Genomic DNA, 12,332 nt, shown 5'->3' on the forward strand with positions numbered 1-12,332 from the left:
CAGAAAACTAGTCAATCTAATCACACAAACCACAGCCTGGTCTAACCCAATGAAACTAAGCCATGCCCTGTGGGGCCACCCAAGACGGGTGGGTCATGGTGGACAGGTCTGACAGAAAGAGTGGTCCACTGGAGAAGGGAATGGCAAACCACTTCAGTATTCTTGCCTTGAGAACCCCATGACAGTATAAAAGGCAAAATGATAGGATACTGAAAGAGAAACTCCCCAGGTCGGTAGGTGCCCAATATGCTACTGGAGATCAGTGGAGAAATAACTCCAGAAAGAATGAAGGGATGGAGCCAAAGCAAAAACAATACCCAGTTGTGGATGTGACTGGTGATAGAAGTAAGGTCTGATGCTGTAAGAGCAATATTGCATAGGAACCTGGAATGTTAGGTCCATGAATCAAGGCAAATTGGAAATGGTCAAACAGGAGATGGCAAGAGTGAATGTCGACAATCTAGGAATCAGTGAACTAAAATGGACTGGAATGGGTGAATTTAACTCAGATGACCATTATATCTACTACTGCGGGTAGGAATCCCTTAGAAGAAATGGAGTAGCCATCATGGTCAACAAAAGAGTCCGAAATGCAGTACTTGCATGCAATCTCAAAAACGACAGAATGATCTCTGTTCGTTTCCAAGGCAAACCATTCAATATCACAGTAATCCAAGCCTATGCCCCAACCAGTAACTCTGAACAAGCTTAAGTTGAACAGTTCTATGAAGACCTACATGACCTTTCAGAACTAACACCCAAAAAAAGATATCCTTTTCATTATAGGGGACTGGAATGCAAAATTAGGAAGTCAAGAAACACCTGGGGTAGCAGGCAAATTTGACCTTGGAATACGGAATGAATCAGGGCAAAGACTAATAGACTTTTGCCAAGAAAATGCACTGGTTATAGCAAACACCCTCTTCCAACAACACAAGAGAAGACTCTACACATGGACATCACCAGATGGTCAACACCAAAATCAGATTGATTATATTCTTTGCAGCCAAAGATGGAGAAGCTCTATACAGTCAGCAAAAACAAGACCAGGAGGTGACTGTGGCTCAGATCATGGGCTCCTTATTGCCAAATTCAGACTTAAATTGAAGAAAGTAGGGAAATACCACTAGACCATTTAGGTATGACCTAAATCAAATCCCTTATGATTATACAGTGGAAGTGAGAAATAGATTTAAGGGCCTAGATCTGATAGATACAATGCCTGATGAACTATGGACAGAGGTTCGTGACATTGTACAGGAGACAGGGATCAAGACCATCCCCATGGAAAAGAAATGCAAAGAAGAAAAATGGCTGTCTGAGGAGGCCTTACAAATAGCTGTGAAAAGAAGAGAAGCAAAAAGCAAAGGAGAAAAGGAAAGATATAAGCCTCTCAATGCAGAGTTCCAAAGAATAGCAAGAAGAGATAAGAAAGCCTTCCTCAGTGATCAATGCAAAGAAATAGAGGAAAACAATAGAATGGGAAAGACTAGAGATCTCTTCAAGAAAATTAGAGATACCAAGGGAATATTTCATGCAAAGATGGGCTCGATAAAGGACAGAAATGGTATGGACCTAATAGAAGCAGAAGATACTAAGAAGAGGTGGGAAGAATACACAGAAGAACTGTACAAAAAAGATCTTCATGACCCAGATAATCACGATGGTGTGATCACTGACCTAGAGCCAGACATCCTGGAATGTGAAGTCAAGTGGGCCTTAGAAAGCATCACTATGAACAAAGCTAGTGGAGGTGATGGAATTCCAGTTGAGCTATTCCAAATCCTGAAAGATGATGCTGTGAAAGTGCTGCACTCAATATGCCAGCAAATTTGGAAAACTCAGCAGTGGCCACAGGACTGGAAAACGTCAGTTTTCATTCCATTCCAAAGAAAGGCAATGCCAAAGAATGCTCAAACTACTGCACAATTGCACTCGTCTCACATGCTAGTAAAGTAATGCTCAAAATTCTCCAAGCCAGGCTTCAGCAATATGTGAACCATGAAGTTCCTGATGTTCAAGCTGGTTTTAGAAAAGGCAGAGGAACCAGAGATCAAATTGCCAACATCTGCTGGATCATCAAAAAAGCAAGAGAGTTCCAGAAAAACATCTATTTCTGCTTTATTGACTATGCCAAAGCCTTTTACTGTGTGCTGCTACTGGTAAGTCACTTCAGTCGTGTCAGACTCTGTGCGACCCCATAGACAGCAGCCCAGCAGGCCCCGCTGTCCCTGGGATTCTCCAGGCAAGAACACTGGAGTGGGTAGCCATTTCCTTCTCCAATGCATGAAAGTGGAAAGTGAAAGTGAAGTTGCTCAGTGGATCACTATAAATTGTGTAAAATTCTGAAAAAGATGGGAATACCAGACCACCTGAACTGCTTCTTGAGAAACCCATATGCAGGTCAGGAAGCAACAGTTAGAATTGGACATTGAACAGACTGGTTCCAAATAGGAAAAGGAGTACGTCAAGGCTGTATATTGTCACCCTGCTTATTTAACTTCTATGCAGAGTACATCATGAGAAACACTGGGCTGGAAGAAGCACAAGCTGGAATCAGGATTGCTGGGAGAAATATCAATAACCTCAGATAGGCAGATGACACCACCCTTATGGCAGAAAGTGAAGAGGAACTAAAAAGCCTCTTGATGAATGTGAAAGAGGAGAATGAAAAAGTTAGCATAAAGCTCAACATTCAGAAAACGAAGATCATGGCATCTGGTCCCATCACTTCATGGGAAATAGATGGGGAAACAGTGGAAATAGTGTCAGACTTTATTTTTCTGGGCTCCAAAATCACTACAGATGGTGACTGCAGCCATGAAATTAAAAGACGCTTACTCCTTGGAAGGAAAGTTATGATCAACCTAGATAGCATATTCAAAAGCAGAGACATTACGTTGCCAACAAAGGTCTGTCTAGTCAAGGTTATGGTTTTTCCAGTAGTCATGTATGGATGTGAGAGTTGGACTGTGAAGAAAGCTGAGCGCCAAAGAATTGATGCTTTTTAACTGATGTGTTGGAGAAGACTCTTGAGAGTCCCTTGGAATTCAAGGAGATCCAACCAGTCCATTCTAAAGGAGATCAGTCCTGGGTGTTCTTTGGAAGGAATGATGCTAAAGCTGAAACTCCAGTACTTTGGCTACCTCATGCGAAGAGTTGACTCATTGGAAAAGACTCTGATGCTGGGAGGGATTGGGGGCTGGAGTAGAAGGGATGATAGAGGATGAGCTGGCTGGATGGCATCACCAACTTGATGGACGTGAGTCTGGGTGAACTCCGGGAGTTGGTGATGGACAGGGAAGCCTGGCGTGCTGCAATTCATGGGGTCTCAAAGAGTCAGACATTACTGAGCCACTGAGCTGAACTGAACTGGGTCTTGTCATGCTGTTTTGAATATTGCTAATACATTTTTACATTTCTTTTTTTAAATTGAAGTAGAGTTGATTTACAATATTAGTTTCACATTTATCTTTAAAAACTTAGATGGAGTATAATCTAAAAAAACATAGATATACATGGGTTCAGGATGGGGAACACATGTATATCTATGTTTTTTTAGATTATACTCCATCTAAGTTTTTAAAGATAAATGGGTATAACTGTCTACATTATACAATAATATATCCTTATTGCTTATCTGTTTTATACATAGTGTTTTATATCTCTTAATCCCATATCCCTAACTTACCTCTCTTTTCTTGACTTTGTCCTCTGGTAAGTGCTACTTTATTTTCTATATCTGTGAATCTGTTTCTGTTTTGGTAAATACCCTTCTTTTATTTTTCTTAGACCATACATAATTGACACAGGTTTTACTTCTCTGACTTATTTCACTTAATATAATATTCTGTAGGTCCATCCATGTTGCTACAAGTGCCATTATTTCATTCCTTTTAATATCTGAGTAATATGCCATTTTATATTTATATATATATATATATATATCTCCTACATCTTTTCAAAAAATTATTGAACTATATTTTATTTACAATGTTGTGTTAGTTTCAGGTGTACAGCAAACTAAATCTGTTATACATAGACAAATATCTACTCTAAATCAGATTCTTTTCCCATATAGGCCATAACAAAGTATTGAGTAGAGTTCCGTGTTCTATACAGCAGGTCATTATTTATTATCTGTTTTACAAATAGTAATGTGTACATGTCAGTCCCAGTCTGCCCATTTATCCCTCCCCTTCACTTATCCCCAGGTAACCATAAGTTTGTTTTCAGCATCTGTGACTCTATTTATGTTTTAAGGATAATTTCTAAAAAATAAGTTCAACAAATCTACTTTTTTAAAGTAGATTCTGCATATAAGGGATAATATATGATGTTTGTCTTTTTCTGTCTGACTTAGTTCATCCAGTGTGACAATCTCTAGGCTTATCCACGTTGCTGCAAATGGCATTATTTCTTACATTTTTACGACGGGGGAATATCCCATGGTATACATGTACCACGTATTCTTTATTGATTTCTCTGTTGGTAGACATTTCGGTTGTTTCCACGTCCTGGCTATTGTACAGTTCTGCAGTGAGCACTGGGGGTGCATGCATCTTTTTGTGTTATGGTTTTCGTTGGATATTTGCCCAGGAGTGGGATTGCTGGATCATATGATAGCTCCATACTGTTCTCCATAGTGGCTGTACCAGTTTACATTCCCATCAATAGTGTAGAAGGGTTCCCTTTTCTCCAGAATTTATTACCTAAAAAGCATTTATTGTTTGCACATTTTTTGATGATGGCCATTCTGACAGGTGTGAAGTAATAACCTCATTGTAGTTTTGATTTGCATTTCTCTAATAATTAGTGATGTTGACCATTTTTTCATGTGATTTTTAACCATCTGTATGTCTTCTTTGGAGATATGTTTATTTAGATCATTTGCCAAATTTTCTGTTGGGTTTTGTTGTTGTTACTGAATATTATGAGCTGTTTATATAATTTGAAAATTAAGTCCTATTGGTCACATCATTTGAAAATAACTTCTCCAAGTTTATAGGTTGTCTTTTCATTTTGCTTAAGGTTTGTTTTGCTGTGCAAAAGCTTATAAGCTGGATTAGATATCATCCATTTATTTTTAAGAACTATTATTTTCTCACTGTGTAGAATCAAGTAATTCGGAAAATTTCAGAAGGCATCTAGGAACTGCAAAAATAACCAAATATGACTTCTACAACTTAAAGACACAATAACTAAAGCAAAAGTAAATAAATAACTAAAATTAAGCACAGTAGACATAGCAGAAGAGCTAATAAGTTAAATGTGAAATAGATGAAAAGGAAATAGCCAAAATGTAGTATTGATGAATACATGTGTGAAAAACACAGAAGATAAAATATATTTCAGAAAAGATAGAATGACACACAAGCAGCTTCTGAAGAGGGGGACAGCAAATTGGGACATAAGTAATATTTAAGGAAATAATGACTAAGAATTCGTTAAAACATTACATATAATAGACTATCAAATTTTTCCTGAACTGGTGTCTGTGGGTCTGGAGGTTTGCCACCAAATGGAATGACATGTCTACCAGAGAAAATAATAATGATTCCAATAAATCTGAAATAAGATCTCAAAAATTCGGGCCCCTTATTAGATATGAGAACACAATTTTGTGTTTGTTTTATATAAAGGTTTATATATAAACATATTACATTGTTGGATGAATACATGATAAGTTTTCAATAGTAAATATTTCTACTGCATGATGGAGGCCAAATGCAGTTAGAGTAGAATGCAGAGGATTCCCTGAGTGTTTCAACACCTTGACATGTGTAAGGTTGCTGCTAAGACGCTTTAGTTGTGTCCGACTCTGTGTGACCCCATAGACAGCAACCCACCACGCTTCCCCGTCCCTGGGATTCTCCAGGCAAGAACACTGGAGTGGATTGCCATTTCCTTCTCCAATGCATGAAAGTGAAAAGTGAAAGTGAAGTCGCTCAGTCGTGTCTGACTCGAGCGACCCCATGGACTGCAGCCCACCAGGCTCCTCCGTCCATGGGATTTTCCAGGCAAAAGTACTGGAGTGGGATGCCATTGCCTTCTCCGTGTGTAAGGTTAACTGAACCTTATTGGAGCACTGAGTACAGACCAATATAGTCAACTTGGACTTAGATTTACCTAAATAAAGATATCTGGCAAAAAGTCTTATTGGAAGTACTGGCTCAACACTGTAGAACACAGAAATGAGTAAAGGAAAGAGCTGTTTACTAGCTGCAGAGATTAGTACCCACTAATGAAATGGTTTTCCTGGTGACTCAGTGGTAAAGAATCCACCTGCTAATACAGGAGATACAGGTTTGATCCCTAGGTTGGGAAGATCCACTGGAGAAAGAAATAGCAATATTCTTGCCTGGGAAATCCCATGGACAAGAGGAGCCTGGCAGGTCTCAAAAGAGTCAGACTCGACTTTACAACTAAACAACAAGAAAATTCATAGTTATTTCTTGTTTAAAATTAAATAGGCATTATGATTATTGAATATGTGTTTGCTTTCCCCAAGCATTCTTTACTGGATATATCGGTAACATCTAAAAATATCAAAGGTAACAGAATGGCATTAACATTGGTATTGAATTTTGATGCCAAAAGCTGCATATACCATGGTTCTATGTATCATTAATATAGAATAAACTGTCTGAATGTGTGAGGAAAGAGCAAGTGTTTTTAATCATACATGGGATGATATTGTATGTATAGGTAATATTAAAAAATGCTGATGATCATGGATACTGGATGTACTATTTCTAATTCCTGGTTTCTCTTTATCTCTTTCTATTCAACCATGTCAAATGAACAATAATTTATACCACGTAATGATCCTTCCCTCTCACTCTCATTGCTGACCACAGTTGATTGAATTTGATTTAAGAAAATCAATCTACAAACTGATTAGATACATATAATTTATGTACTGATTAAATAAAAACATTTAGGAAATGTGTCTCTTCTGGCTGACTGGAGATTTGGGAAAATAAAGTTGGTCAGTGGTAGAACAAAAGTCTAAATATAGACTAAAGATGGGTCTAGGGAAGCAATTACTGTAAAGCTGCTGGTCCCATGAGTTATTACTGCATATTTATTCATATCCTTAAATTTGTCTCCATTAAATATTTATAATAAGGTGTGGAAAATCTAGAGGAGCTAGTCTCTGTTTCTCCAGAGGAAGCATCTGAAGATAGTGATGGTGTATGTATATATCCTCAGGATCAACATTCGCAGAATTGAATACAGACTAATAATACTGGGAATTTCTAACTGTTAATAGAGGCAGTGGTGAAAATGAAACTTTTTTTTCTCCCACTGAGGCTGGATCCATGCTTCTCTCTAAAGTTAGAATTAATTTTTTACAATTTAGAACTTTGAGATAGGGATAAACTAAGAGGTAAAAAAGAGGTAAACGAAGAGGTAAAAAGCATAGCAAACCCAATCTTTCTCTCTCAAATGCAGTCAAACCCTAGCAAGGCTTTTTCTAGGTTTAAATATTATTTAGGTATCCAGGAAAGTGCAAAAGAGACAGATTTAAAGAAGAAATTGGGATGAAAAAAAATCAGGGAATGTGGCATAAAACTGAAAGAAGAAAAGAGAATAAAAGGTGGCAGGTTTTTTCAATTCTTAATTGTTTGGTGTCTTGTTTATACCTTGAAGGAATCAAGAACTGAAAATTGAAAGTCCCCAGCCAAGCACAGAAACCGTTTTGTAGTCACATTTCTGATAAACTCAATTCCTTTACCCATTCCCACACGCACAGGCCTGTGTACTAAGTCGCTTTAGTCGTGTCCGACTGTTTGCAACTCCATGGACTGTATAACCAGCCAGGTCCTCTGTCCATGGGACTTTCCAGGCAAAAAGACAGGAATGGGTTGTCATTTCCTTCTCCAGGAGATCGTCCTGACCCAGGGATCGAATCCATGTCTCCTACTTCTCCTGCACTGGCAGGCGGACTCGGCTACTAGCGCCACCTGGGAAGCCCATGCGCCGTAAAGCCCTTCATCAGCGTACCGTTCTTCTTCTTAGGCTACAAGTAACTTTACGTGAGGAGAAGGGGACGACAGAGGATGAGATGGTTGGATGGCATCACTGACTCAATGGACATGAGTTTGAGTAAACTCCGGGAGTTGGTGATGGACAGGGAGGCCTGGAGTGCTGCAGTCCATGGGGTTGCAAAGAGTCAGACACAACTGAATGACTGAACTGAACTGAACTTGATGCAAAAAGATCTGTGTTAAGTGTATTTGTGGACTATGTTAGAACTGGAAAATTTCCCAGGAAATGAAGAAACATTAGGTGCTTTCTTAAGAATATGTAACTTCTTTCTCTTCCCTCTCTCTCTTTTCCTACTCCCTCTCGGCACCTCCCTCTTAATCTCTGCTTCTCTTATTCTCTCTTGCAAAATCCTAGGAAAACCATGGTGCTCACCTCCTGCCACATGTAGAAATATGCTTTTGAAGTGCGTCATTTGTATCTTGTTCTTACCAAGCCCTCTGGGAATCTGATATTGTCAAGAATCTTCTTAAAAATTGCTTTTCTTTTGGTTTCTGATTTACCTCTTAGTATTCCAAATAATTCCCTGTATTCTGGAATATTCATTCTATTTCTTAAGGAATTCTCAAATTAGATCTTCAAACTCATTTTCCATATTTTTTCCCCACAGTTTTAGCATTCACTTCTATGCAAATATTTTACAAATTCTTAGTTCTGTTTCAAAAAAATCAACTGTTTTATTTTTTAAATTTCTAAACACTAATGTACTTTATCTTATATCAGTCTTAGTACATGTTTGGTGCTTGATGAATTAAAATAATGTCGCTCATTACGCTCTCCTGAGTTGTGAACTCATTGACAAGTAGAACAAAAGAATGGGCAGATTGAGAAGCCAAATCTAAACTTAATTAATGGAAAAGCTGTTTTGGAAATTTTTGCTTATGCCTCATCCTAATATTGAGACCTCCAAATCAGACAGATTTAGCCACCTCATCACCGACAGCTCTGGCCTAGGTCAGGGCCCTCATGGAGGGGTTCAAGTTGGATCCTCTAGAACTAGTGGGTTGGACATGGGACAGAGCAGAATACTTTCTAGAGACCACTCATCCAAAAGGAAAGAAGGTGGAAGGGGCAGGGATATTCTGCCAAGATCCCCTTTAAATGATTCTCCATCCTTTGGGGGGAGTGAGTGAGTAGAGAGAGACTAGGAAGGCTATACTAAAGACACTCCTTCCACACAGGAGGAAACTCAAGGAGGGAAAAGAATGGATATTCACACCATCGGGATAAGTAACTGAATTCATTGACAACCAGTTCTCCCTTTCTGCCTTTTTCCTTTATGGTCTAAGATGTTTTGTTTTCTGCCAAAAGAAATTGCATAGTTCCACTTCACATTTTTCAGAGCATGTATTTATCTTATATTTTACTTCATGTTCTTCTGTTTTGGCCATCTACCATCTTCTTTTCTTTTATTTCCAATCATCAGTAATGCATTCTATACTCTTGATTTGTTCCTGGGTTGTTATAACCTTTCTGATTTATTTTTCTCCCTCATTATATTGGACTTCAATTTCTATTTCAGGAAAGTGAGTGCTTTTCTGTGTACACAATTTTCACTGGGTTTAGTTCTTTTTAGTTCCTCCTTCATATACCATATTTAGGGAGAATATTTTCTAAAGATATGACTGTGTGATGCTTATCACAGTGGCTAAGAGCATAAGCAATGGAATCCATGGAACATGAGCTAAATCTTTATGTCTGTCAGTAAATGGCAACAGAAAATTGAGTAAATTACTTTTCTCTCAGAGAATGAGAAAAAGGAATTTGAACAGATCAATAAGCAATAAAGAAGCTGAAATGGCCATTGAAGTTTTCCTTTCTCAAGTCTACAGCCCTGGGAGGTTTTACATGTGAGCACTACCAAACCTTCAAAAAAAAGAACTATTTTCTGTGTTATATGGGAACACATGCAAAATTTATAAGTAGATTATTGGCTAAGTGAATTTGATAATTTAAAATACTAGATTATGAAAATGTAGGTTTTATCACAAAACAGTTTTTCAATATCTTAAAATCAATTAATATATCTAAGATATTAACAGGCTAAATGAGAACAATCATAAATTACTTCAGTCAATGTAGAAAAAGCATTTGATAAAGTTAAATTTTTGTTAAAAATAAAACGCTTAGCATACTAGGATAAGGAAAAAAACTTCCTTAATTTAAAAAGGTTTTATAGCCCAAGCCCTAACAAAATACTGTATTCATTCTCTTTAAGACAGGGAAAGTAACAAAGAACTCAGTCATCATTAGTATGTAAAAGAATATTGAAAATTCTGTCTAAATGCATAAGAAAAGAAACAAAAGACTGGCATAAGACTTGAAGGAGAAGAAATACAACTCGCTCCTTATAGATTGTATGATCATCCACCTAGAAAAAGCAACGACAGAACAACAAACAATTAGAGCTAATTAGTAGTATCTATTAGTTCTGGAGAGAAAAACAATTTGCAAAGCAATAACCACAAGAAAAAAAAATTGTAAGCTGAAATGTTCTTTATAATGACACATTACAAATAACAACAATTTAACCTAATTAAAATTACAAATGAACTGTCTGAGGACATAGAAAGACCATAGATGATCTGGCATTATGGGGAGCTATTCCACGAACTTCTCTGATGAGTTAGTAGTACGTTCATGCCAATTCACAGCCATTGCCGGTTGTGCCTTGTGTTACTAGGCATTATCCTAGGTAATGGCCACAGAGCCACTCCACCACAGAACGGAGCCTGTGCTGAAACACGTACTCCAGGATTACAGGAGGGACAAGAAAAGCTACTGGAGAAGAGCTATACATTGTTGTAGAATACATATATATGTGAATGAAGAATCTATGGACTTTTCAGCTAAAGCAGTAATAAAGATGATCAAGATGTTACCATGGGCCATGATGAGAAAAACTGGATTTTCTCACGTGAAGTGCTTTTAGAGAGCATCTCTCCCAATGCCATAAAGTAGAATATGGAATATGTGATTAGGGTTGATTCAGGGATCTGAGGGGATTGTTTGTGCCATTTCTAAAGCTGGTGGTTATGTACAGTAGTTCATTTAATTATTCTTTTAAAAAATACATGTAAGTTACATATATTCTCTATGTACTCCATTATATATAATATATATTATATATATAATACTCCATTTAGATAAAATGGAAATATATATACATGTTTTCATATATAAGCAAAGAGAAGTTTTAAAATATATTTAAAATTTTATAACATTATGTATTTTTGGTTAAGGAAAAAATGTTTTGGAGAAGGGAAGTAAGAGATATTTTTAACTTTCCAATCATGTAATTGTATTATATATTAAATAATAAGTTAATCATTTAAAAATAAATTTCAACAAAGACTACTGAAAGAACATCAAATTTAGACAACTTAAAAATGAAATGTTGAAAAAGCATGAAATTGTAGAAAAAACTATAAAAATAATGTCAAGATGTAAAAGGACAAAAAGTTCTAATTGTAGGAATATATCAGTTTACTTAATTATTCCATATATTCAATCAAAATCAAGCAAAGTTTAATGGAACTCAATAAGTCTATTTTTCAAGTATAATGGAAGGGTGTAATATAGCCATAATTTTGTGAACCTGTTCTACCAAGTATAAAGAGAAATTAAAGACATAATTAGGACAGTGTAATTGGCTTAAAGATATAATAATTAGGACAGTGTAATTGGTTTAAAGATATAGAAGGAGACTCATCAATAAAAAGAAAAGAAAACTAAGAAATAGGCCCTTATAAAGAGTGATGATAAATGACAGGGCTACCATTGGTGATCAGGATAAGAGAAAGGACAATTCAGTAAATGGTACTGGAACTACTCATATGATATATTATGACTACTCATATGTTATGATAAACTCATAACAAAAATATCTTCTAAGGATTTAAAGATATAAATGTGAAAGTAAGGATTATAAATGTTAGAAGGACATTTAGGAAAATATCTTCATGACTTGGGGGTTGGTAAAATTTTTCTAAGAAGTTAAAATTGAAAACTTTAAATGAAAAGTTAAATTTTAAAAAAATATATGCATCGACAAATAATAATACAAGATGCAAACACAACCTTGGAGATAATTTTCACAAATACTAATATTGAGAATTTATAATGATTTATTGTAAATCAATAAGAAAAAGGTAACTCTACAGAATAATAATCAAATATATATTATATATATATATATATATAATATATATTTAGACATTTCTCAAAACAGGAAACCTGAATTATTATAAAGAAATGAAAAATAAATGCTTTACCTCATA

The 12,332-nt window shown here is 36.3% G+C and overlaps 2 long non-coding RNA genes across 3 annotated transcripts in view; one reads left to right on the top strand and one right to left on the bottom strand.

Annotated features, from left to right (window-relative positions):
* The window catches only part of LOC129630391 (uncharacterized), a 199,084-nt gene that overhangs the window by 174,933 nt on the left and 11,819 nt on the right, over positions 1-12,332 (top strand). The window contains exon 5 of one of the 2 annotated variants that reach the window (XR_008703658.1): positions 7,891-7,917. The exons of the other annotated variant lie outside the window; for it this stretch is intronic. This is a non-coding gene — a long non-coding RNA (uncharacterized LOC129630391). Of the gene's footprint in view, positions 1-7,890; positions 7,918-12,332 lie in introns of those variants that run through there. 2 annotated transcript variants of the gene reach the window in all.
* Positions 10,297-12,332, bottom strand: part of LOC129630394 (uncharacterized) — a 200,244-nt gene continuing 198,208 nt past the window's right edge. Inside the window, exon 3 of the long non-coding RNA XR_008703675.1 lies at positions 10,297-10,423. This is a non-coding gene — a long non-coding RNA (uncharacterized LOC129630394). The remainder of the gene's footprint in view (positions 10,424-12,332) is intronic.

This window comes from Bubalus kerabau, chromosome 16 (assembly GCF_029407905.1).
Source record: "Bubalus kerabau isolate K-KA32 ecotype Philippines breed swamp buffalo chromosome 16, PCC_UOA_SB_1v2, whole genome shotgun sequence".
NCBI classification, from domain to species: domain Eukaryota; kingdom Metazoa; phylum Chordata; class Mammalia; order Artiodactyla; family Bovidae; genus Bubalus; species Bubalus kerabau.